The following is a 25258-nucleotide window of genomic DNA, read 5'->3' on the forward strand; positions in this document are numbered from 1 at the left end:
TACGGCATTCCTCTCCTCCGCAGAAGCCCGCCGTACTTCAGTCAGTGTCGTCTGGTGTCTCTGTCCACGAGCCCATGCAGATTGACCGTTTGCGGCAGTCCGAACAACGCCGAGCAGAACGGCTCGCCAAGGGCCTCTGCTTCTACTGCGGAGAGGGCACACACCTTCTACGCTCCTGTCCAGAGAGGCCGGAAAACTCCAAAGCCTAGAGTTGGTAGGAGAGGCCACCCTAGGTGCTGTGACTCTCTCAGACCCGGTTACGTGGACTGTTCAAGTGACAACGGGAGAGACGCGGTTCATGGCCGAGGCGTACCTCGATTCCGGGGCAGCAGGCAATTTCATCCAGCAGGCCACGGTGGACAAGTACCAGGTGCCTGTTACTCCACTCGACAAACCCCTCGTGATTGCCTCTGTAGATGGGAGACCCCTCTCTGACACCATCTCGTGGATCACCAAGCCGGTGGAACTGCGTATCGGTGCCCTGCACACCGAGAACATCGCTCTCTACATCCTCCCACACATGTCTCATCAAATCCTGCTGGGACTCCCCTGGTTACGGACACACGAACCGTCAGTCATCTGGGGTACTGGTGAAATCACCCGATGGGGCTCCTCTTGCCACGAGAACTGTCTGAAGACTATACAGCCCATCCGACGACCTCCGGTTCCGGAGTCCCTACCGGGACTGCCCTCGGCCTATTGGTCCTTCGCGGACGTCTTTGATAAAAAGAAGTCAGAGGCACTTCCGCCACATCGTCCTTATGACTGTGCCATCGACCTACTCCCGGGAACTACACCACCTCGAGGACGGATATATCCGCTGTCTCCTGCTGAAACAAGGGCCATGTCTGCCTACATCACGGAGAACCTGGCAAGGGGATTCATTCGGAGATCCTCCTCTCCTGCGGGAGCAGGCTTCTTCTTCGTTAAGAAGAAAGAGGGCGACCTACGCCCATGCATTGACTACCGGGGATTGAACCAAATCACCGTGAAAAATAAATACCCCCTGCCGCTCATCCCCGAATTGTTTGATCGGCTTAGAGGAGCTCGTGTGTTTACCAAGTTGGATCTTCGGGGTGCCTACAACCTGGTCCGCATCCGCTCTGGGGACGAATGGAAGACCGCATTCAATACTCACGATGGGCACTATGAATACTGTGTGATGCCCTTCGGCCTGTGTAACGCACCAGCAGTCTTTCAGGAATTGGTGAACGACGTGTTCCGGGACCTTCTCTACGTCTGTGTGGTGGTGTATCTTGATGATATCCTGGTCTTCTCTCCGGACCTCCAGACCCACAGAGAGAACGTGCAGCTGGTACTACAAAGACTGAGAGAGAATCGTCTGTACGCCAAGTACGAGAAGTGTGTCTTCGAGCAGTCTTCTCTTCCCTTCCTGGGTTACGTAATCTCCGATACCGGTCTGCAGATGGACCCGGAGAAAGTCTCTTCCATTCTCAACTGGCCCCCTCCTTCCGGACTGAAGGCAATCCAATGCTTTCTGGGATTCGCAAACTATTACCGTCAGTTCATCCCTCACTTCTCTGTTCTGACTGCACCTCTCTCCGCCTTGACCAAGAAGGGGGCTAATCCAAAGGACTGGTCACCTGCGGCCGATGCCGCGTTTGGCTCCCTGAAACAGGCATTTGCTTCTTCCCCTGTGCTCCACCGTCCTGAGTTAAACCGACAGTTCACCTTGGAGGTGGATGCCTCCTCCTCGGGAGCCGGAGCAGTGCTCATGCAGAAGTCCTCCTCCGGGAAGATGGTTACTTGCGGTTTCTACTCCAAGAGCTTCTCAGCGCCTGAACGCAACTACACCATCGGTGACCGAGAGCTATTGGCAGTCAAACTGGCTCTGGAGGAATGGCGCTACCTTCTGGAGGGAGCAGTGTACCCTGTGATCATTTACACGGACCACAAGAACCTGGAATACCTTGGTCTACTCAGCGACTGAACCCACAGCAAGCCAGGTGGTCCTTGTTCTTTGCCAGGTTCGATTTTCAGCTCCATTTTCGACCCGCGGACAAGAATGTACGAGCAGATGCCTTGTCCAGGTCATTCATGCCCATGGAGCAGGAGGAGGAGACATCCCAGCCCATCATCTGCCCTGGTAAAATCATTCCGGTGGCCCCTGTCACCCTGGCCCAGATACCGCCCTGGAAGACCTATGTCTCTGAGACTGACAGGCAAAAAATGTTGCACTGGGGCCATGCCTCGAAAATAGCCGGCCATGCTGGTCAGAAGAGAACATGGAGTACAATTGTACGTCACTACTGGTGACCATCCCTTCGCACGGACGTCGCTTCTTTTGTCTCAGCCTGCTCCTCTTGTGCCAGGAACAAGACGCCCAAACACCTGCCATATGGTCGTCTTCTGCCTCTGCCTATACCCTCCGTTCCGTGGCAACACATTGCAATGGACTTTATTACGGACTTGCCCCTGTCCTCCGGACACACAGTCATATGGGTCGTGGTGGATCGGTTCTCCAAAATGGCTCATTTCGTCCCTATGGCTGGACTGCCCTCTGCCCAGGAACTCGCTGACGCTTACATACAGCACATCTTCCGGTTGCATGGCTTTCCATCACACATTGTGTCCGACAGAGGAACTCAGTTTACCTCCCGCTTCTGGAGGGCCCTCTGCAAACATCTGGGAGTGACTCTGGACTTTTCTTCAGCCTACCATCCTCAGTCGAATGGCCAAGTGGAACGAGTCAATCAGATCTTGACCTCCTTCTTACGTCACTACGTTAACGCCCATCACGACGACTGGTCCACGCTTTTTCCTTGGGCTGAATTCTCCCATAACCACCACGTCAGTGAGTCCTCCTCCAGCTCTCCCTTCCACGTCATTTACGGACTTCAGCCTTCCGTCCCTTTACCTGTATCCTCTTCCTCGGATGTCCCTGCTGCTGATGCTGTAGTCCGTGACTTTACGACAATTTGGGACTCTGTCAAGACGTCCCTTGGACGTGCTTCCCTGCGGATGAAGAGACACGCGGACAAGAGGCGTCTGGATCCTCCGTGTTTCTCTCCAGGAGATCTGGTCTGGCTTGCTTCCAAGTACGTCTGATAGAAGTTACCATCATACAAGCTGGGCCCTCGCTACATCGGGCCATTTAAAGTCCTCAGCAAAATAAATGAGGTCTCCTACAAGCTGCAGCTCCCGGCCACGATGAGGATACCCAACTCCTTCCACGTCTCCCTGCTCAAGCCGGTTGTTCTTGGTCCCTTCTCCGCTGCTGCCAGTTCTGCTCCTCCTCCTATTGCTGATGATGACATCTATGCGGTAAGGGATATCGTGGCCATGAAAACCGTGCGAGGCCGACAGTTCTTCCTGGTGGACTGGGCAGGATATGGTCCTGAGGATAGGTCCTGGGAACCCCGGGAGAATGTGGGTACTCCCCTGATACGTGCCTTCCTGTCCCGGTTGCGGGGAGGGGGGCGTGGGGGAGGGGGTACTGTCACGCTCCCCGGCTCCCCGGCCACGCTCTCCGGCTCCCCTGCCTCGCTTCCCGGCTCCCCTGCCACGCTCCCCGGCTCCCCTGCCTCACTTCCCGGCTCCTCTGCCAGGCGTCCCCCGCTCCACAGTCTCCATGCCCCATCACCTGCGGTCCCCAGGCAGCCTGGTCCCCGCTCCCGGCGCCCGTCGGCAACCCTGCTCCAGCCCAGCTCTCCTGCCTCCTGTTCACCGCTCCCTGCTCTGGCTTCTGGCACCTGGGCCTCGCGCATGCGCATTAGGGAACGCGCGCGGTCATTGACCCTCTCCTAAAGGGCCAGTGTCCTCCAACAGGATATTGAAGAATCAGGTACAGGGTATATAGGGAGATCCTTTCCAAGTGGGCGGGGCCTGTTCTTCGTGTTTTGCTAAGCTAGGAGTCAGGTCTCCTTGTGTTTTGTGGTATACTTAACTCTCCTAGAGCCGCTCCTGCCTCGCCAACCGGTTCTGACGATACCCGAACCCCGAACGGTGACGGTCTGCCATCCCGTCAAGTTCATACCATCTCCGATCCCTGTGGTGACCCGTCTTCTCGCTCCGTCGGTTCCGGACTCTGCCTGACGTCATCTCGGCCTCCGAATTTGAGCTCCGTCACCCGGACTACCTTCAGTGACTCCGTGGTCCCAGGGACTTCTACACTCCTCTGAACGGACTGTCCTGCTACCTGTAGTGCTCCGGCTACCGGGCACCTTGCCCTCGGTGAGGTGTTCAGCCCAGTGGATCCACCTCCTGGGTCTGCCCGTCCACCTGGCCCTAACACTCTGCATACAACCCTCATGCACATTTTGCTATGCTATTTTTATAGCAAACAGTGCTGAACATAAATAGCATCCAAAAAGTGGCTGCTATACTAATTTTGTGTCCCACTTGTGCCAAGCAAGTCCCACCACCTCTGTATTCTACCCTCATGCACATTTTGCTACGCTATTTTTATAGCAAACAGTGCTGCCAGTTTTAGGGCCATAGTTGCATTGTCAGCGATAGTCAGTGTTGGTTCTTTAGCTGTCAATAAAGCTAGACCACCTCTGCAATCTACACCACCTCTCAATTTTTGCTACCACATTTTAAGTGGCTAATCTTGTCGCTAACAAAATGAGTGGCAAAAGGACAGATGCTGGTGGAAAGGGGAACAGACGTGTTGGAAAAGGAAAAAACGTTTGTGTCCGTGGGGAAGGTGGCAAAGCTACATTAAAATCTGCTGAAGATAAGCCATCTTCCAGCAAAAGTAAAATGTCTACTACTTTCCGTGGATAATCCGATGTGCTCCCCTTTTTTACGGAACCGAACAACTGTAACAAAGGTAGATGATGCACAAAAAAAGAACATGCTTGAATGGATCTCAAGTGCTCAAACAAGTGCCCTCTCCCCCACCTCAACTACCACATCAAAAAAAACAACAGTCCTCTGAGTTGTCATCCCAATCACACTTGCTTTCTCTCAGCTATCAAGTCTCCACCCGCACTGCACAGTATGGTGTAACAGAGATGGCTGAGTCTGCAGAGCTGTTCAGTCACACTATAGCCTGGGAATCAGAGGTCTGCTCCCAAGCTACAGTGAGTACAGACTAGGAAATGGTCTGCAGTGATGCCCAGAATCTTTGTGAGTCATATTCAGGCCCTGATGACCAAGTTTCTGAGCATAATATAGACCCTCATTCACAAACTGTAAGACCTGTTGGTGTAGACAATGAGGAACATACTGATGATGATGAGACGCAGATACCAGATTGGGATGACAACTTAAATATTCGGTCAGGGCAGGAAGAGGCTAGGTCTGAGGGTGAGGGGACTGCAAACACAACGCTTGATGATGAAGTTCTAGATCCCACTTACTGTCAACCCACAGTCAGGCACTTGAGGAGGTCAACAGAGGCGGTGGAGGAGGATGCAACTGTCGATGAAGTTACCTTGCGCCTTCCTGGACAGAGTCGGAGTACTGGTAGCACGTCTACAACTGCATCCTCAGCCACCACTCTTCCTCTGAGCACAAGTCGGGGTGGCTCTGCAGGTCGCATGTCCTCTAAGCCTTGCCTAGCCTACTCCTTTTTTGACCTTGCAAAGGATCTCCCAAATCATGTGATCTGTAAAATTTGTCGGGAATCTATAAGTGGAGGCAAAAAGTTCACCAGTTTGACAACTTCTTCCATGAATTGTCACATGAATACCAAGCATAATTCCCAATGGGAAGCTCACTGTGCTGCAATGCGGCCTAGCGTAGTGGGCCAACCACCGCCTGCCCCTTCCAGTGCATCCGCGCGCTCTTCATCTTCTATGACTGTGGGGACAGCTGTCACACCTGGTTTTCCACGCACACCTTCCACCACTGTAACTGCAACAGGCAGTTTGCTTGGTAGGTCATCAGTTGGTTTGGAAGGGGAAACAAGTGCGGGAGTACAGCTTTCTCAGACATCGTAGTAACAACATATGCATGGCTAAATTAAATAATCACTGAGGGAAACACAACCTGGGGTTCCCACAGGAAGGGGTGCCTACTTCAGAAAACATTATAAACAAGGAGGAAAGAAGAAAAATGGCACCAAAACGTAATGCAAAAAAGTATTAAATTTTATTCACGTAAAATTACAACGATATGGGATATCAGCTTGTTATGAGAATAAATAGTACAATGTCAGAATGAGACAATTAATTGGACAGAAATTTGGGAAAGGAATGAAGTCACCTGGGGATGGAGGATGAAAGTATATGTAGAACACAAAAAGGGGGAAATGTAGGGTCCAACCCGTCGCCGTAAAGGAACCCTGAGAGGGGGGGGGAGGCCCCAAGGGGATATATGAAAATGATGTTAAAAAATAGTAGTATGTCCCTGGAATGTGTACATCCAGGGGTGGGCCCCTAAGTCCCAAGATGGTGAGTGGTCAGGGTTACCCTCCACAAATAATGTAGTCAGGAATTAGAAACGAGTAACCAATGAACAGATAAACGAGAGACACAAAAGGGGGGGTGTGAAAAGATAGTATCAACCAGAGTAGTCGTAGGGCAATAGAGAGGAGGCTGAGGTAGTAATAAATAGACAGTTTATAGTCATGAAGCCGAGAGGTGCCGATTAGCACAGTAACGGCTAGATTAAATTACAATCAGCTCCTTATGCCCAGACTAGTCGTGGAGCTACAGAGAAAGGCAGGAATGGTAAAGTGATATCTCAAGAGAAGATGTGAGAAGACAGGTAGAACGGTAAAGTACAAATAGTATACAGCCCGACTCCAGTAGGGGGAGGTACAACCGGGCAGGAAGAAAAAAGAAAGAAATGCGAATAAACACAGTAGTCTCTAAAGTAGAGAAGACTAGTCGTGGGGCAAGGAGAGGGAAATAGGTAGAAAGTATGAGATAGTCATGAGGCCGAGAGGTGCCAAGGAGCACAATAACGGCCAGTGTCAAAAGAAGGAAAAGGGGGAGGGGGGGAGAGGGGAGAGAGTCAGATCTCAAAGCCCGGTCTAGTCGTGTGAGCCTGAGAGAGGTATGGGCAGTAAAGGAGTAAAAGACCGGTAATTACCTGAGGAGTGGAGGGAAGTGGCGGCAGGAGGACGAACCCAACAGCTGTTTCGCCTGAACGCTTTTACAAGGGAAGTGAATTTCTCAGACATCGATAGCACCATCGTTGGATGAAGGCAACATCATGTCTACGCCTGCACTTTCCTCACAAACCTGCAGTTTTCCAGGGACACCCTACTCACCACTGTCTACACACAGCACCCAGATCTCTGTCCCTCAGATGTGGACAAATAAAAGGCCATTTCCTCCAACCCATTACAAAGCTAAGAGGTTGACTTTATCCCTCTGTATGCTCTTGGCTACCGAAATGCTGCCTTTCCGCCTGGTGGACACACAGGATTTTTGAGACCTTATGTCCGTCACTGTGCCCCAGTACCAGAAGCCCAGTCTCCACTACTTCTCTAAGAAAGGTGTGCCTGCGCTACACCAGCATGTCGCACACAACATAACCGCTTCCTTGAGAAACTCTGTGTGTGAACGGGTGCATTTCACCACCGATACTTGGACCAGTAAGCATGGACAGGGGCGTTACATGTCTCTGACTGGGCACTGGGTAACTATGGTGAGAGATGGAGAAGGGTCTGCTGAACAAGTCTTGCCGTCCCCACGACTTGTGCGTCAATCCTCTGTATGTATAAGTTCCTCCAACGCTTCTGCCTCCTCAACCTCGTCTGGGTCCTCCACCTCCGCCACAAGCCTGCCTGGTCAGGCCACCAGCGTTGTAACTGCGCACAAGGAATCACGCACACCTCCTTACTATGCTGGCAGCAGAGCGCAACGGCATCAGGCGGTCTTTAGCTTGAAATGTCTTAAAAATAAGAGTCACACTGCGGCTGAGTTGGGGTCAGCTCTGCTGTCCGAGTTTCATAAATGGTTGTCTCCACTCAACCTGCAGCCAGGTAAGGCCATGTGCGACAATGCTGCAAACCTGGATGCGGCCCTTCGCCTGGGCAAGGTGACACACGTGCTTTGTATGGCTCACATGTTGAACCTTGTTGTCCAGCAATTTTTAACACACTATCCCGGCCTAGATGGCCTTCTGCACAGGGCACGAAAACTGTCTGCTCACTTCCGCCGTTCAACCGCCGCAGCTGAGTGACTTTTGCATCGCTCTAGAAGTCTTTCGGCCTGCCGGTTCATCACCTGAAATGCGATGTGCCGACACGCTGGAATTCGACTCTCCACATGTTACAGCGACTGTGGCAGCACCGCCGAGCACTGGTGCAAAACGTCATGACGTATAGCCTGGGCCAACGAGATGCAGAGGTGGGGAATGACCAGCTGAGGGAGGATTCTCCGGTCATGATGTCTGTGTAACCAAACCCCCTTATCCTCTAAAATTAAACACACGGACTGCATGCGACTTGGTTCAAATGGCCACAGCAGCCTTTTTTATTGCCTATTGTTTTACAGACTAGTACCTTAGGGACGCCGTCCAACGGGCGACCCAAAACAACCACATAACGGTAACAATAGACAATAACATTTACAATACCCCCCGGGGTAGGCCCAGTCCACTACTACTACTCCCCCTGTCCCCGGCCGCAACACACCGACCCAGAGACGAGGTGCCAATCACCCACGGATTGACCCCCACACTTTGGCAGAACCCCGTGCCTGCCACATCCCGGAAACCGAGAGCCACCATACCAAGACAATGACTCCCGGTCCAGCCACCAATCACTTCCAAACCTCTGGACCAGACCTACCCCCACCGCTACTGTGACAAAAGGTATCCCAACTACCCAAAAACAGCTCCCACATGACAACACAAAGGGAGGGTGGGCGGGGATCGTTCGGCGTCCGGAAACAGAAGAGGAGGTAACTCCTTCCTCTCCCAGCTAACCCTTTCCCTGCTCCTCCTCTTCCTCCCCGGCTAAAACCATCCCCCAAAGCCATATTAGGCATATACCACTGTCCCTATTAACCCATCACTCCCTACCTCCCCCTTGGTCATGTCGCCCCTCCCCCCAAGTGGGTCCGTGGCTTTCTGATCACTTTGATGGAGTGGTCTCAGATCAAGGACCTATGCACCCTTCTGCACAGTTTCGACATGGCGACGAATATGTTTAGCGCTGACAATGCCATTATCAGCATGACAATTCCAGTCATTTTCATGCTGGAGCACACACGCTAAACACTATTTGGAGTCAGGGGGTGGTTCAACAGGAAGGGGAGAAAGTACATGAGGATTCATATGCACAAGGGATAACAACATCACCAAAGTCCAGACGTTCATCATCACCAAGGCAGCAGGCATGGGACGATGGGGGAAAGGGATTAACAAGGGCACATGGTAGCAGGCAAAATGTTGAGGAAGGTGCAGGAGAACATGAAGAAATGGAGGACGAACTGTCCATGGACATGGAAGACTCAGCAGATGAGGGAGACCTTGGTCACATTTCAGTTGAAAGAGGTTGGGGGGAGATGTCAGAGGAAGAAAGAATGGTTAGCACCTCTATGCCACAAACACAGCTAGCACTTGGTCCGCATGGCTGCGCAAGACACATGGAGTGCCTTCTTGCTGCACTACCTACAACATGACCCTCGGATTGTCAAAATTAGAAGTGATGATGACTACTGGGTTGCCACACTATTAGATCCCCGGTACAAGTCCAAATTTTGTGAAATAATTCCAGCCATAGAAAGGGACGCACGTATGCAGGAGTATCAGCAGAAGCTGTTACTCAATCTTAGCTCAGCTTTTCCACCAAACCCCAGTGGTGCACGGAGTGAATCTCCCAGTTGTAATTTGACAAACATAGGACGGTCTCGTCATCAACAGTCTAACCGTACCAGCAGCACCGTATCTTGTGCTGGTAACAGCAATTTTATTGAATCGTTTCATAATTTTTTTAGACCATCCTTTGCAAGGCCAACAGAGACAAGAAGTCTGACACATAGTCAACGGCTGTAGAGGTTTATTCATGAGTGCCTCCAAATGAACATCGAAGCCATGACTTTGCAACTGGAGCCTTGCTCATTTTGGGTTTCAAATCTTGAAAAATGGCCTGAGCTCGCCACTTACGCCTTGGAGATATTGTCGTGTCCAGCTGCCAGCGTTGTCTATGAATGTGTCTTCAGTGCTGCTGGGTGTGTGCTGACAGATAAGCGCACGCGTCTGTCCAGTGACAATGTGGACAGACTAACGTTCAAAATGAACAAGTCATGGATCCGCAAGGACTTTACTACCCCTGTGTTTCCTGGGGAGAGAAAATGCTTGAGGATTTGGAATGTGCTTGATGCAAATGTACCTGTCAAGTTTGCAACTGGGGCCCAAGTGCTGCAGCCTTAAGGCTGGCATATTTTGTTATGTGCTTGATGCAAATCAAAACATCCTGTTTGCAACTAGGGCACAAGTGCTGCCACTGAAATGGTGTCTGTGGGGCCCATTTTTTTAGAAAAAAGGAGACTCCGCTTGGAGTAACCCTTCCTGTGTTTTTAACAATGAGCCAAGATGAACAGATCTGGGATCAGCAAAGACTTTGCTAGACCTTCCCCGGTGTCATCCGGGCGACAGCTAAGGTTGGCATATTTTGGAATGTGCTTGATGCAAATCAAAACATCCTGTTTGCAACTAGGCACAAGTGTTGCCACTGAAATGGTGTCTGTGGGGCCCAATTTTTGGAAAAAAAGGGAGACTCCGCTTGGAGTAACCCTTGCTGTGTTTTTAAAAATGAGCCAAGATGAACAGATCTGGGATCAGCAAAGACTTTGCTAGACCTTCCCCGGTGTCATCCGGGCGACAGCTAAGGCTGGCGTATTTTGGAATGTGCTTGATGCAAATCAAAACATCCTGTTTGCAACTAGGCACAAGTGCTGCCACTGAAGTGGTGTCTGTGGGGCCCAATTTTTGGAAAAAAGGGAGACTCCGCTTGGAGTAACTCTTGCTGTGTTTTTAAAAATGAGCCAAGATGAACAAGTCATGGTTAAGCAAAGACTTTGCTACCTATCCCGGTGTCATCCTGGGGACAGTTATGGCTGGTGTATTTTGGAATGTGCTTGATGCAAATCTACCTGTCAAGTTTGCAACTGGAGCACAAGTGCTGCCACTGAAGTGGTGTCTGTGGGGCCCAATGTTTGGAAAAATGGGAGAGTCTGCTTGGAGTCCCCTTGCTGTGTTTTACATGATTTTAGAAGGGCATGCCATGCCTATATCTGTGTCTCCTCATTTTTTTCCTCGTCCAGCTGTTTAGTTTTAGCATGGGTATTTGTCCTTGTCACTTTCCCATGTGTTTGTGTTGTCTTGGGAGTTGTTTGGCACCTTTTGGATAACTTTGAGGGTGTTTCCAAGGTGTTTTTAGGTGTTTGTGATTGACTTCCATTGTTTTCAATGGGGTTCGAGAGGTTTGCCCAATGGCTCGTCGAACGGGGCACCGTTCGACGAACCGAATTGAACTCGAACTCTAGGGGGGTGGCTCATCTCTACTCCTGAGTTTATTCCCTAAACCTGGGTACCTGGAGGGCCTTGGAGTGTCGTAAGGAGGCCTGTTCCAGAAATTTTAAATGTTTTTGATATATGCAAATGTTGCTTTTTCCATGCTTTTCTTCTTTTTCTTCTTCTTTTTCCCCCTGCTTTTTCCTATCCTTTATTGGGTCCCGGTAGAAGGGACGTGTTAATTTGTTTATATATAACAAAAGGTTTTTTTTGCGGTGTTGCTTGTTGTCACAACCCCGGAGTGTTGCGGTTTTGGTGTGGAGGAGTGTAACGCCCCTGCAACCGAGTCGTTATAGGGTATTAAATATTACCCCATTTTTCCCGGGCAGAAGGAGAAGAGTCCCCACACACACATTGGCAGGAAGGAGTTAAAAAGCTTTTCAGCAGTATTGAGCCTGCATGACTCATCTCCTAATGAGCAGGTGTGCAGGTCCCCATGACAACCTGATGGGAGGGGGGGGGGGGGTCCTGTGTGAGGAGTGAAGTGCAGAGCAGACAGAAAGTTTAGGCAAAATGAGACAGGCTGTGAGATAGCACAGACCTGAGGCTGAGAGCTCCTGTAGTGGAGATGCCTCGAGACCAGGGCTGATAACATCTGAGGAAGGGAATGGAACTGAGGACTGGGGATCTTTGGAGAGTGTTGTACCCGGTGGCGGTCCTACCTATGCTACCGGGCAAGAGAGAGACAGAATGGCAGCGGGTTCCCAAGATGCTCCATGCCATGGGGATAGCATTAATGCACCGAAAGAGAGGAACCCCCAGATCACCTCACCGGACCCCTTCCTCCTACCTGCCCGGGACCAACAAGAGGCTACAGGCAGCGAAAACCAGTACCCGGGTGCGATGTGGAACGGACTTTAAATAAAAAAAAACTGGAACCCGCACTCCGTGACTGGTGTGAATAATGCCGCCGCCCTGTGCCCCCGGTGTCCCTGAGGACTGTTGCCCTGGGTCTCATTAAGTTCCCGGGGCTCCCCCGCTCCACCCGTGGGGAGCGATTCCATCTGGCTGCCTGTAACACCTGCCCCGGAGAGAGACTGTGCAGCGGCGGCTGAACACCTGGCCGCATACCACGGCTGGCTGTTGTAAATGTCAGTTCTGCTTTTGCTGCTGTGAGGCTCCCTCTTGTGGCCAGGAATGGTTGGGACAGAGACCAGGTGTGTTTGAGCAATGGGCGTTTCCATTACTAACTCTCTGCCTATTTAAACCTTGGTCTGCTAGCAGTCTGAGCCGGATGTCATTTGTTGCTTAGTTTTCCAGCCTTCTCATCCTGCTCCAGACCACATCTACCCCAGATAAGTGCGTTCTTTCTTATGTTGTTTTGTTCTTTTTGCTCTTATCTGAGTTTGTCATTTACTGTGGTTGTTTTCAGTTTATTTGCAGGCGGGAATCTTCCCTCTCAGTTGCTTAGCTGGGAAGCTCCCTGCAGCTATGTTTGGAGCATTGCTCCTATAAGTCCATGTGTTTGTTGCTTCTTGAATGTGTAATGATTCCTGCTTTCTGTTCATTGGTATGACAAGAGCGCCTGGTATAGGATGGAGTTCAGATCCGAGGGCTTTTTGTACTATCAGGAATTTGGATTTTTGTAGGGTTTTTCTCTGGCCACCATCAGCCCCTTTCCTATCCTTTCCTATTTAGTCAGTGGGGCCTCACCTTTGCTAATCCTATCATCTATTTGTGTATTGTGTTTTCCTATATCACCGCAGTCTTTGAATGTGGGTGGCTTGCTATACCTTTACGGTCTAATTCTGAGGCAGAGGGTTATTCATCTTTCCTTCCTTTAGGATAGCTAGCTTCTCCGGCTGGGTCCGCGGTGCATAGGATGTTAGTTCACCCCTCAGCTACTTCTAGTGTTGATGGTTAGTAAGGGGATGGCGGCCAGATTAGTTGCCAATACTCTTGTCATCTTTTTACCAATGATTTATGGTGATCTTCCATGGTTCCGCATCATAACAGGTGGCGCTGCTAGCATCCCCCGTCCCCGTCCCATACCGTTTCCTGGGAGAGAGCGGTGGCAGAGGAGGTCGAGATCTCAGTGGTCGCTGTGAGCGATGGCAAGCTCCTAAAGGGACACCCGTTACCCTCCTTCCATCCCCCTTGTCACACCGGACTGACTTTCGGACTTTCCTTTTATTGAAACCCGCCGGGGGTGATGGAAGCCGGGTTGGGCCACTCACAGCTTGACCCCGAATACCACAGGCCCGGTGACCATGCCAGCCCTGCAGGCCTCGGCGTGGGCGTTTCACGTAGCCCTCGCATCCCAGCGAGTGGTGGGTGGTGGGCCTGGAGACGAGGAGTGTGCAGAGGCAGCCGAGGGAGCAGGAGGTGTGGAGCCGAAGAAGCAGGACCCTGCCAGACACTGCACCTGTTAGTGGCTGCTGGCGGGGGAAAAAGGCTACCCTGTGGTACCGCCTAAAATCCACCTAGGGCAATAGCAAGAGGTGGCTGAGTAAGGGGACCGACGGTAGTCCAAGTCCGCACGGGGGAACAGGTCCCCAGAGCAGGAGCCCATTCAGTTGGCCTGCCAAACCTGCTGATGAGGGCACTTTATGCGCCTCGCCAACCACACAGAGTCCGCAGCTACAGCAGCAACGAGGGGGCCCATAAGGAAGACTGAGCCTGAAGCCATCTTAACCTTGGTCCATGCTGCCCGCAAACGGGCCAGAAAGGGGAGAACGGCAGTTGCGACTTCCCTGGGTGATCCCCGCCATACTATAAGTAGGAGTCACCTCAAAACAAGAAGGGCTAGGAAGGCGAGTCATCAGTCACCCCTACATCAGCCGAAGGGATACCTGGTTCCACCTGGTTCATCATAGCATCACCCGGGTTAACTCACCCCTGCCCCATGAAAGTGAGTAAAAACCCTGAAAGACATTGCTGCTTGTGTGTGAGTTCTTCTGCGACCTGTGGTTCTATACACTTACACTGAGCCCCTGAGGCCAGCCTCACTCTCGGGAGGCCATAACACCAGACTGCATTACCATCAGTGCTAGACGCTCCCTAAACTGTAGTGGCGGTCGCCCCTGACCGCAAATACCGAGAGCGGCGTCACGATTCCCATTGAAGTCAACCTGACCTACCTGTGGCCAGAACATTCCCAACACGTGAAGTCCCTGAAGAGACCTGAAGGTAATGGGGGGCTGCACGAATGTGTTTTTAACACCCGAATGTCAGTGTTGTAGGTAGATAGATATGGTGGTGCTATGGAGGACTCAGAGACACAATGATGATAAATAACAGTTTTGCTTTATGTGTTTCAATTAAGATGAACAATCACAACTCCTTACTAGAGATGAGCGAACCGGTCGCGGTTCGGCTCGAGTTCTGAGCGAACCGGTCGCGGTTCGGCTCGAGTTCGGTTCGCCGAACGGGCGTCTCGTTTGAGTTCGGTTCAGCGAACGTTCGACGAACCGAACTCAAACCGCATAGGAAACAATAGGAGGCAATCAAAAACACATAAAAACACATTATAAATGTACACATACAGTTAATAAACATTGCCATAACACTTACCGGTCCCCGTGATCCCTCCTGCACTCTGTCTCCTGCCGCTATTCCATCCGATGATCGCTGAATCCTCCCGGTAACCAGCACTGCCAGCAGTGATGCAGGACTTATTGTGACGTGAAAAATAGCCATGTGACCGGTCACGTGCCTGTTATCTCATTGGCTACAGACTGGTCACATGACTATGACGCGTAATGTAGGACCTGTCATTGCATCTCTCTGTTACACGGTGCTCGTTTGTGTATCGCCGTGTACCGGCGACATGCTCTAGCTCGACTCCCCGCTCTGCTTCCCCGTTCCCTTAAGGTACCGTCACACTAAGCGACGCTCCAGCGATCCCACCAGCAACCTGACCTGGCAGGGATCGCTGGAGCGTCGCTGCACGGGTTGCTGGTGAGCTGTCACACAGGCAGATCTAACCAGCAACCAGTGACCACAGCCCCCAGCCAGCAGCACACGTGGAAGCGATGCTGCGCTTGGTAACTAAGGTAAATATCGGGTAACCAACCCGATATTTACCTTGGTTACCAGCGCACACCGCTTAGCGCTGGCTCCCTGCACTCCTAGTTACAGTACACAGCGGGTTAATTTAACACGATGTGTAGTCTGGCTATGTGTGCAGGGGGCTGGCACTGGCAGCGTGAGAGTGGCGGACGCTGGTAACTACGGTAAACATCGGGTAACCAAGGAAAGGGCTTCTTGGGTACCCGATGTTTACCATAGTTACCAGTGTCCGCAGAAGCCGGCTCCTGACCGGCTGACACAGCCGGTCAATCACGGAGATCACCGTTGCCATAGCAATGCGCTTGGTAGCGGTGACGGGGACGTCCCGCTACCAGCACGCAGCGGCACCGGAATCACGTGATCGGAGCAGCGTTGCTATGGCAACCCATGCCACCGCTTACAGCCGGGAGCCTGTGGTCACTCTCGCAGAGTGATTTCTGCACGGAGCACAGCGTCTTCCCCCATGCAGCTGTGCTGTCTGATGGAGCAGAGCTACATGTGTTGAAGGGGAAAGAAGACAGAAGAGCAGGATCGTGGATGGGTGACAGGGGGTAATAAAGATGGAGTCTCTAATGTGTCTGTGTATTTATTTCTATTAAAGTATTTTTTCTCTGTGTGGTGTTTTTTTTAACCCTTTATTGGAGATTCTTAATGGCCGGGTCAAACGTGCCTGACATTAAGAATCTCTGGCTTAATACTGGCTAGTAAAACAAAGCCAGTATTAACTCATGATTACCCAACAAGCCACCCGGCTCCAGGGCTGTTGGAAGAGTTGGATACAGCGCCAGATGATGGCGCTTCTATGAGAGCGCCATTTTCTGGGGCGGCTGCACACTGCAATTCGCAGCAGAGGGGCCCAGAAACCTCGGGCTAACCTGTGCTGTGGATTCCAATCCCCAGCTGCCTAGTTGTACCCGGCTGGACACAAAAATGGGGCGAAGCCTACGTCGTTTTTTTTGTTTTTTTTTTAATTATTTCATTAAATTCATGAATTAATTAAAAAAAGGGCTTCCCTATATTTTTAGTTCCCAGCCGGGTACAAATAGGCAGCTGGGGGTTGGGGGCAGCCCGTACCTGCCTGCTGTACCTGGCTAGCATACAAAAATATGGCGAAGCGCATGTAATTTTTTTTGGAGTTTTTTGGCAAAAAAAATGAAAAATGCTTCCCTGGATTTTCCATTGCCAGTGAAGGTAACACCAAGCAGTGGGGGTTAGCAGCCAGTAGCTGCTTGGATTACCCTTAGCTAGCAATACAAAAAATGCAGCGGGAGCCCATATATATATTTTTTAATTATTTATTTAAATAACTAAAAACAAAAAGGGCTTCCCTGTATTTTGATTGCCTGACATGACAGTGCTGTAAAAATAAATCTTTAAAAAAAATGACGTAGCGCTCCGCGGTATTTTTGATTCTCAGTGCAGATAAAGCAGACAGCTATGGGTTGCCACCCCCATCTGCCTGGCGTTACCTTGGCTGGCAATCAAAATACAGGGAAACCCATTATTTTTTTTTATTTAAAAAATAGTTAAAAAAAAATAGTTAAAAAAAAATGATGTTGGGTCCCCCCATTTTTGATAGCCAGCTAGGGTAAAGCAGACGGCTGTAGCCTGAAAACCACAGCTGGCAGCTTTACCGTGGTTGGGGATCCAATGTGGAGGTCAACAAAGGCTCTTTTTTTTATAATTATTTTATAAATAATAATAATTACAAAAAAAAGTAGGGTCCCCCCCAAATTGGATCACCAGCCAAGGTAAAGCGGACAGCTGTGGTCTGGTATTCTCAGGGTGGGAAGGTCCATAGTTATTGGCCCTTCACAGCCTAAAAATAGCAGGCCGCAGGCTCCCCAGAAGTGGCGCATGCACTAGATGCGCCACTCCTGGCGCTTCACCCCAGCTCATGCTGTGCCCTGGTGCAGTGGCAAACGGGGTAATAAATGGGGTTGATACTAGTTGTAAAGTCACCTGACATCAAGCCCAGCAGTTTGTGATGTCATGGCGTCTATCAGATACCCGACATCATAAACTGTCAGTACTAACAAAAAAAATCGACAAAAAAAATGTATTTGAAAGAAAACTCCCCAAAACATTCCCTCTTTCACAAATTTATTGTAAGGAAACGGGAACGTATCCCCCATTTTCTAGGAGTGCAGACCCTCCATGTGAGGAGTGTGGGTGCAATGAATCTGCACCCACTCTCCCCGGGTCTACAGCAGCAGAGTCCATGTCGTAACGGTTGCTACCAAAGCTGCAATGCCCTGCTCATGAGGTAAGGGCATGCCTAATCAGGAGAACTGTTCTACATTTCCAAATATTGGTATTTGCTGATATTATTGCTATTCCACCTACTATATATTGGGGATAGGATCTTGGAGATGGAATACCCCTTTAAGGTCAGTTATCCAGCTGAATGAATACTAAACAACAGAGCTCGCTATTTAGATGTGTTTTCTTGTTGTGTATAACGGACTCATGTTTGGTAGTCATTCAGCAGGGCAACTATAAAATCAAATGCCTCCATTTGGAAATGTAGTATATAGCTCTCCTGATCAACTATGTTCCTTACCTCATGAGCAGGGCATTGCATTAATAATAATAATTTATTCATTTATTTAGCGCTATTAATTCCATAGCGCTTTGCATACATTGGGAACACTGTCCCCATTGGGGCTCACAATCTAAATTCCCTATCTGTATGTCTTTGGAGTGTGGGAGGAAACCGGAGAACCCGGAGGAAACCCACGCAAACACGGGGAGAACATACAAACTCCTTGTAGATGGTGTCCTTGGTGGGAATTGAACCCAGGACTTTAGCGCTGCAAGACTGCAGTGCTAACCACTGAGTCACCGTGCTGCCCATTTAGCTTACAGAAGCATAACCACCACTCACTGTGTCTGAACACAGGAACTTGAGCTGACAGCCGCTCTGTGCATGCGGCAGCATCTATTGTGAAGGAGAGGGCCGCGGGGGATCAACGCTGCACAGGTACCGTGGGACACCGGGGAACACCAGTGGGGTTATAGGGGGTGACCTGGCAGGGCCTGGGGAGGAGTTTTCTGTCGCATGTGTCATGGCACATGCGACAGAAATCAGAGGAGTAGGGTGAATGCGGCCGGCGCACTGCTGTGCGCGTGGCCATCTTGGATTTCTGGGAGGGCATCAGGGGGGCACTTTGGCGACACCGGGGGACCGGAGGGGACCGGGTAGGAGATTTATCATGTTTGTTCATGACAAATGGGAGATAAATAATTTTTTACCGACACTGTCATTTACTGTAACGTGATCATCGGTGTACGGTGTATACCTGTGATCACGTGAGCGGGGACCGAAAAAACCGTCCTGAATCAGGATCTCCAGGGTCTCAGCTACGCCTGAAACCCCGGAGATTTTCTGATGCTGGGGGGCGTTATTCACTTATTTCTGCCTGATGTTTATAAACGGCAGATCAGAATAAGGCTACATTAACACGACCGATCCATTTTTGCAGTCTGCAAAAAACAGTCCGTTTTTTTTCACGGGTGCATCCGTGTGGCATCCGTTTCCGTTCCGTAGAGGGTCCGTATGTCATCCGTGTGCCTTCCGTGTTTTTTTGCGTACTGCAAAAAAACTGAAGGAGGGGAAATACATAAATTTACCCAGGATCCATAGCTTCAACCTACATGAGGCGGTCACATGTTCACTCCAGTGCCATTTTCTACTGCTTTTCACAGTGTAGAGCGTTCTGGTGATTTTCTTTTGCTTGTACACTTCATATCAGTGTTTTCTGTCATTATAATGGCAGAAAGACACATAATGTCCCACTCTCCTGCATTTTGTAATTTTGCACCCTTTGGTGCCTTTCATGTGGCACTAAGGGGTGCTTAGCTTTGTATTTAGCCAAAAAATGAAAAAAAAAAATGACGTAGGGTTCCCCCTATTTTTGTAGCCAGCTAGGGTAAAGCAGACGGCTGCAGCCTGCAGACCACAGCTGGCAGCTTCACCTTGGCTCGTAATCCAAAACTGAGGCACCCCACGCTGTTATTTTAAATTAAATAAATAATTTAAAAAAAAAACACGCAGGGGTCCCCCCAAAATTGGATCACCAGCCAAGGTAAAGCAGACAGCTGGGGTCTGATATTCTCAGACTAGGGAGGTCCATGGTTATTGGACTCTTCCCAGCCTAAAAATAGCAGGCCGCAGCCGCCCCAGAAGTGGCGCATCCATTAGATGCGCCAATCCTGGTGCTTCGCCCCAGCTCATCCCGTGCCCTGGTGCGGTGGCAAACGGGGTAATATATGGGGTTAATACCAGATGTGTAATGTCACCTGGCACCAAGCCCTGGGGTTGGTGAGGTCAGGCGTCTATCAGATACCCGACATCACCAACCCAGTCAGTAATAAATAAAAATAGACGACAAACACATTTTTATTTGAAAAAACACTCCCCAAATCCAGGTCTGGTGTAATCCAAGCGGTTACCATGACGATCCACACTGTCCCAGTCAATGAAGAGCAGGATGTTCCCCATTGGCTGGGAGAGCAGTGCAGTGACCTGAGCTAACATCAGTAGGTCAGCCCAGGTCACTGCAGGGGATGAGAAGTGCTGCTGTCAGCGAGGTACATTACCTGCGCTGATCTCCTGCACACTGACTTCAATCATCTTCACAGCCAAGTATCGCGAGCGGCCCGTGACCTCACCGCTAGTCAGTCTCGGGTCGGAAGCGAGAGAAGGTGATGTGACAAGCGGCGGCCATGGAGGACAGTGACAGCGCTGAGGTCGGGACTTCATCACCGCAGGTAAGCCGAGCGGGACCATGTGTGCAGAGTGCCAGGTGGGCGGAGCCTAGCGGGGTAATGTGTGCAGAGTGCCAGGTGGGCGGAGCCTAGCAGTGCCATGTGTGCAGAGTGCCAGGTGGGCGGAGCCTAGCGGGGTAATGTGTGCAGAGTGCCAGGTGGGCGGAGCCTAGTGGGGTAATGTGTGCAGAGTGCCAGGTGGGCGGAGCCTAGCGGGACCATGTGTGCAGAGTGTCAGGTGGGTGGAGCCTAGCGGGACTATGTGTGCAGAGTGTCAGGTGGGCGGAGCCTAGTGGGACCATGTGTGCAGAGTGCCAGGTAGGCGGAGCCTAGCGTGGTAATGTGTGCAGAGTGCCAGGTGGGCGGAGCCTAGTGGGGTAATGTGTGCAGAGTGCCAGGTGGGCGGAGCCTAGCGGACCATGTGTGCAGAGTGTCAGGTGGGCGGAGCCTAACGGGACCATGTGTGCAGAGTGCCAGGTAGGCGGAGCCATGTGTGCTGGCGGCGGATCGCGAAGTGGGTGGAGCCTAGCGGGGGTCATGTGGCGCTGTGGACATCAGTGTCGTGGACTGCATGGCTGGGGACAGGTGAGTGTGAGTGTGTGTGTGTGTATGTGTACATGCCGCGTGCAGGAGGGGGCGGAGCGAGCTGAGCGGGGAAGTGTCGGCTTCCTGCACACGTAACTAGGATAAATATCGGGTTACTAACCAAAGCGCTTTGCTTGGATACCCGATGTTTATCTTGGTTACCAGCTTCTGGCAGGCTGCCAGCAATGGCTCCTGCACACTGTAGCTGTAAAAAGCCCTGCTTTTTGCTGCTAGAACCGTTCTCGAACGTAACTAGAACTATCGAACTTTAGCAAAAAGCTCGAGTTCTAGTTCAATCTAGAACACCCCCCAAAATCACTCGAACCGCGAATTGGAGAACCTCGAACCGCGAACCGTGCTCAACTCTACTCCTTACAGCTTATAGGCCACAACAGCCTGAACAATACAATTTACAACCTATGCAGCTCAGAGAACGTCAAGTACCGGCCCGTGGAGAGGGTGAGGACTATATTCTCCGGCTATCTACACCCTCCCTTAATTATTAATGGGGTTTACCCGGGATGTGCTACTACGGGTTGCGGTACGTGGTCTCTCCAAGAGTACAATCCTACAACCGCCACCCCCCTTATATTCACAATTTACATAGGGTACCCGGCCAATTCTCCCCTTAAGACCCTATGCAGAAAACACTTAACACTATATATATATATATATATATATACAGTCATAAAAGTTTGGGCACCCCTATTAATGTTAACCCTTTTTCTTTATAACAATTTGGGTTTTTGCAACAGCTATTTCAGTTTCATATATCTAATAACTGATGGACTGAGTAATATCTCTGGATTGAAATGAGGTTTATTGTACTAACAGAAAATGTGCAATCCGCATTTAAACAAAATTTGACTGGTGCAAAAGTATGGGCACCCTTATCAATTTCTTGATTTGAACATTCCTAACTACTTTTTACTGACTTACTAAAGCACTAAATTGGTTTTGTAACCTCATTGAGCTTTGAACTTCATAGGCAGGTGTATCAAATCATGAGAAAAGGTATTTAAGGTGGCCACTTGGAAGTTGTTCTCCTATTTGAATCTCCTATGAAGAGTGGCATCATGGGCTCACCAAAACAACTCTCAAATGATCTGAAAACAAAGATTATTCAACATAGTTGTTCAGGGGAAGGATACAAAAAATTGTCTCAGATATTTAAACTGTCAGTTTTCAATGTGAGGAACATAGTAAGGAAATGGAAGAACACAGGTACAGTTCTTGTTAAGCCCAAAAGTGGCAGGCCAAGAAAAATATCAAAAAGGCAAAGAAGAAGAATGGTGAGAACAGTGAAGGACAATCCACAGACCACCTCAAAAGACCTGCAGCATCATCTTGCTGCAGATGGTGTCAATGTGCATCGGTCAACAATACAGCGCACATTGCACAAGTAGAAGCTGTATGGGAGAGTGATGTAAAAGAAGCCATTTCTGCAAGCCCTCCACAAACAGAGTCACCTGAGGTATGCAAAAGCACATTTGAACAAGCCAGTTATATTTTGGAAGAAGGTCCTGTGGACTGATGAAACAAAGATTGAGTTGTTTGGTCATACAAAAAGGCGTTATGCATGGAGGCAAAAAAACACGGCATTCCAAGAAAAGCACTTGCTACCCACAGTAAAATTTGGTGGAGGTTCCATCATGCTTTGGGGCTGTGTGGCCAATGCCGGCACCGGGAATCTTGTTAAAGTTGAGGGTCGCATGGATTCAACTCAGTATCAGCAGATTCTTGACAATAATGTGCAAGAATCCGTGACGAAGTTGAAGTTACGCAGGGGATGGATATTTCAGCAAGACAATGATCCAAAACACCGCTCCAAATCTACTCAGGCATTCATGCAGAGGAGCAATTACAATGTTCTGGAATGGCCATCCCAGTCCCCAGACCTGAATATCATTGAAAATCTGTGGATTGATTTGAAGTGTGCTGTCCATGCTCGGCGACCATCAAACGAACTGGAATTGTTTTGTAAACAGGAATGGTCAAATATACCTTCATCCAAGATCCAGGAACTCATTAAAAGCTACAGGAAGCGACTATTTTTGCAAAAGGAGGATCCACAAAATATTAATGTCACTTTTATGTTGAGGTGCCCATACTTTTGCACCGGTCAAATTTTGTTTAAATGCGGATAGCACATTTTCTGTTAGTACAATAAACCTCATTTCAATCCAGAAATATTACTCAGCTCATCAGTTATTAGATATATGAAACTGAAATTGCTGTTGCAAAAACCCAAATTGTTATAAAGAAAAAAGGTTAACAATAATAGGGGTGCCCATACTTTTTCATATGACTGTATATATATATATATATATATATATATATATACAGTTAGGTCCAGAAATATTTGGACAGTGACACAATTTTCGCGAGTTGGGCTCTGCATGCCACCACATTGGATTTGAAATGAAACCTCTACAACAGAATTCAAGTGCAGATTGTAACGTTTAATTTGAAGGTTTGAACAAAAATATCTGATAGAAATTGTAGGAATTGTACATATTTCTTTACAAACACTCCACATTTTAGGAGGTCAAAAGTAATTGAACAAATAAACCAAACCCAAAAAAAATATTTTTATTTTCAATATTTTGTTGCGAATCCTTTGGAGGCAATCACTGCCTTAAGTCTGGAACCCATGGACATCACCAAACGCTGGGTTTCCTCCTTCTTAATGCTTTGCCAGGCCTTTACAGCCGCAGCCTTCAGGTCTTGCTTGTTTGTGGGTCTTTCCGTCTTAAGTCTGGATTTGAGCAAGTGAGATGCATGCTCAATTGGGTTAAGATTTGGTGATTGACTTGGCCATTGCAGAATGTTCCACTTTTTTGCACTCATGAACTCCTGGGTTGCTTTGGCTGTATGCTTGGGGTCATTGTCCATCTGTACTATGAAGCGCCGTCCGATCAACTTTGCGGCATTTGGCTGAATCTGGGCTGAAAGTATATCCCGGTACACTTCAGAATTCATCCGGCTACTCTTGTCTGCTGTTATGTCATCAATAAACACAAGTGACCCAGTGCCATTGAAAGCCATGCATGCCCATGCCATCACGTTGCCTCCACCATGTTTTACAGAGGATGTGGTGTGCCTTGGATCATGTGCCGTTCCCTTTCTTCTCCAAACTTTTTTCTTCCCATCATTCTGGTACAGGTTGATCTTGGTCTCATCTGTCCATAGAATACTTTTCCAGAACTGAGCTGGCTTCATGAGGTGTTTTTCAGCAAATTTAACTCTGGCCTGTCTATTTTTGGAATTGATGAATGGTTTGCATCTAGATGTGAACCCTTTGTATTTACTTTCATGGAGTATTCTCTTTACTGTTGACTTAGAGACAGATACACCTACTTCACTGAGAGTGTTCTGGACTTCAGTTGATGTTGTGAACGGGTTCTTCTTCACCAAAGAAAGTATGCGGCGATCATCCACCACTGTTGTCATCTGTGGACGCCCAGGCCTTTTTGAGTTCCCAAGCTCACCAGTCAATTCCTTTTTTCTCAGAATGTACCCGACTGTTGATTTTGCTACTCCAAGCATGTCTGCTATCTTTCTGATGGATTTTTTCTTTTTTTTCAGCCTCAGGATGTTCTGCTTCACCTTAATTGAGAGTTCCTTAGACCGCATGTTGTCTGGTCACAGCAACAGCTTCCAAATGCAAAACCACACACCTGTAATCAACCCCAGACCTTTTAACTACTTCATTGATTACAGGTTAACGAGGGAGACGCCTTCAGAGTTAATTGCAGCCCTTAGAGTCCCTTGTCCAATTACTTTTGGTCCCTTGAAAAAGAGGAGGCTATGCATTACAGAGCTATGATTCCTAAACCCTTTCTCCGATTTGGATGTGAAAACTCTCATATTGCAGCTGGGAGTGTGCACTTTCAGCCCATATTATATATATAATTGTATTTCTGAACATGTTTTTGTAAACAGCTAAAATAACAAAACTTGTGTCACTGTCCAAATATTTCTGGACCTAACTGTATATATATACATATATATATATATATATATATACATATATATATATATATATATATATATATATATATATATATATATATATATATATATACTGTATATATATATATATATATATTCATACTTTTATGTACCGTATTTTTCGCTTTATAAGACGCACCTGATTATAAGATGCACCCCCAAATTTGGTGAAGGAAAAGAGATTTTTTTTTTTAATGTTAAATGGGGTCCATCTTATAATGCCAGTGTCCCTCTAACAAATCATATAGGGTATATGTCCCTCATAGCCCCCCATCCTAAAATTAGCCGCCTTAATCTGGATATGGCCCCCTTATATTGAATATAGCCCCCTTGTGATGGCACACGTTCCCCTGTGCTGCCTATGGCCCCCTATGGGTTGCATACATTCCCCTGTTCTGCCTATGGCCCCCTATGGATTGCATACATTCCCCTGTGC

The sequence above is a fragment of the Anomaloglossus baeobatrachus genome, chromosome 7 (genome assembly GCF_048569485.1).
Source record: "Anomaloglossus baeobatrachus isolate aAnoBae1 chromosome 7, aAnoBae1.hap1, whole genome shotgun sequence".
Taxonomy (NCBI): Eukaryota; Metazoa; Chordata; class Amphibia; order Anura; family Aromobatidae; genus Anomaloglossus; species Anomaloglossus baeobatrachus.